Below are 2,982 nucleotides of genomic sequence, written 5' to 3' on the forward strand. Positions count from 1 at the left end.
GCCTGTGGTCATTACAGAGATACAGAGAGCGCCTCCCAGCGGTCGCGGTGAGAGTGACATCCTCCTATATTTACATTGAACTAGTTCATATTTATTTTACCATAAGCAAAAAGTTGTCAGCTAAATTTGTGGCGCCTGTGTGTATTTTCCAAATAATCAGAAGCTAATTCTGGATTTGACCCAATTAACACAATCATACCAACCCAACAGGCTAACTCTAAATAGGCTAAGTACCCTACTTCTGGCAATAACACTTGTGTTTTTCATAGGACACAAAAATATCCTCATCTAGAAATGTGAATTTAATGTAATGTAAATGAACATACAAAATACAGATAGAAAGGACATTTGTTCACAGCTATGTGCTCATCGCACACCTTCATGCATGAGTGATTAGTTTTGGGTATTTGTAAATGATTAAAGTTTAAAGCTACATTGGGACATCATAAGTATCCTGCTAGACAGCTTATTTATTTGTTTAAATAATGTAAAAATGTTGCATGGGTAACACAAATTGTATAAATTTATGGCTTTCATACATTGCATTGTGTTATGCTGCAGGGTTCAAGGAAATGTCCATAAATTTAACAGATTATGTTATACCAGTACTTTTCTGTACTTCTACTGATTTATTTCTTACAGTGATTAAAAATGGAAACATTAATTTATAATGCTTGTTCGTATCAGTCAAACAGAAAAAAATGGTGTAGGATTTAGTTTGAAACAATTTTGAATTGCTAGTAAATTTTGCATATAATTACAAAAAAAGGCGCTGAACTAAACATTTTTTCAAGTAGAAAGACTGAAATAGTAGGCCTACTTTGAAGTGAAGACTAAAAAAAATTGGTGCAGATTTTTTTTACTCAGAAATTGCTAGTAAAATTCACAATTACAGCAAGTATCATGTTGAATTAAACATTATCCAAAGCAGAAAGTCTGAAATAATATTTTCCTGTAAAACATGCTCCACAAATATACATTTTTAATACTTGCATTTTATGTTGCTTGAAAAAAAAAAAAAAAAACCTTCACTAATCTTATTTATCTACTACTTTTTATATTGTACAATTCATTCTGTGGCAACATCTAAATTAACTAGTTTTCAAATACAATTAATTTCATATATTTTTAAAATGCATTTTAAGGTTACTTGTTCATTAGCTCTTAATTTTCTAAACAAATATGATATTTAACTTTTACTTAACATTTAATGCATTGCATTATCTGTGTATGTTTAACAAAATTAAACAGTGTTGTGTACAGAGCTTGGTGGTAACTGATTACATGTAATCTGGAAGAAGAAAAAATAATAATTAATTAACCCCTGCTTTCACAGAAAAGGCTTAAGGCTGGTCCCAGACTAAAATGCATGTTTGAGCGGTCTCAACTGAAAATATCTTGCTCTTTCATATATTAAAATACGTCATTGCCACTGTTCTGTCTCAGGATGCACACCTGAAAGGTTTTTTTAAGGCATTTTTATAAAAGCTGCTTAAATATCTTAATTTAACTAAAGCTTAGTCCTGGTTTAAGCTAAGCCCCATCCGTGAAACCGGCCTAAGTACTTGTAATTAGATTAAATTACATTTTAAAATACTCATAATCAGACTACAGTCACTTTTACACATTACATATTATTTACACAATAGCAATAATTTATTCATAATTTATCGATTCTCCCTAATTCCTCTTTTTCATCTTTTTAATTTTCCTTTCTAAAGTAGCCCACCGCTTATTTACAGTCGGAAAGTCTTCTGGTTTTCTAGACCTGCACACAGAGATCAGTCATTAGTCAGGTGGCTACATAGCATTTGAACACATTAAAATGCACAAATTCACCAGTTTTTAGTCTTTCACCTAATATGTTTACTTGAAGTACACCTGAGATTTTAAAATAAATATTTTAATAATGAAGTATCATATTTGCATGTTCATTGGTTAATGGTCACATGACATGCAGGTAAACAAATAAAATATTTCATTTTTCAGTAAGTTTTTTAAAAATTCATTTTAAAATTATTTGTTTTAACTTAACATTTTTATGTTAAGTTAAAACTTCATGTACTTGTTGGAATATATTTTCTTACTCTTTGTATTTTTACATCAATATGGTACAAGATTATCCTATTTTAAATCAATGTGGAAAAACAAGTTAGGTCGAAAGTAATCTAAAAGTAGTCTCCTTACATAATGGATTACGTTACAAACTACAATTTTTGTCATGTAACATGGAATCAGCAACAGATTACAATTTGTAAGTAATCCACCCAGCTCTGGTTGTGAATTGTATATATATATATACACTTTTTATATAATTATGACTGAATAAACATAACCAATCTGATTAAGTCAATACATTTACATTTAGTCATTTAGCAGACGCTTTTATCCAAAGCGACTTACAAATGAGGACAATGAAAGCAATCAAAATCAACAAAAAAAGCAATGATATGCAAGTGCTATATCAATAAAAGTATTTTAAATGTCAGAACAGGTAGAACTCTCCCATGTTCCCTGGCTTTAGTGAAAAGCTTGCTACTGTTGCTATAACTGTATTATTACAATGCCATTTCATTCAGAATGGGGCAGCAGGCTGTGACCCTGGAGCACAAAACCGGTCACAAGTAGCACATGTATAATTGTAGCAATAGCCAAGGGTCAAAATTGTCGATTTTTCTTTTATGCCAAAAATCATTAAGATATTAAGTAAAGATCATGTTCCATGAAGATATTTCGTAAATTTCCCACCGTAAATACGTCAAAACCTAATTTTTGATTAGTAATAAGGACAACTTTAAATGTGATTTTCTTAATATTTTGATTTTTTTTTTTTGCGCCCTCATTTTCCAGATTTTAAAATAGTTGTATTTCAGCCAAGTATCCTAACAAACCAAACATCTGATTTATTCATCTTTCAGATGATGTATAAATCTCAATTTAAAAATGGACCCTTATGACTGGTTTTGTGGTCCAGGGTCGCAT

This window comes from Onychostoma macrolepis, chromosome 12 (genome assembly GCF_012432095.1).
Source record: "Onychostoma macrolepis isolate SWU-2019 chromosome 12, ASM1243209v1, whole genome shotgun sequence".
Taxonomy (NCBI): Eukaryota; Metazoa; Chordata; class Actinopteri; order Cypriniformes; family Cyprinidae; genus Onychostoma; species Onychostoma macrolepis.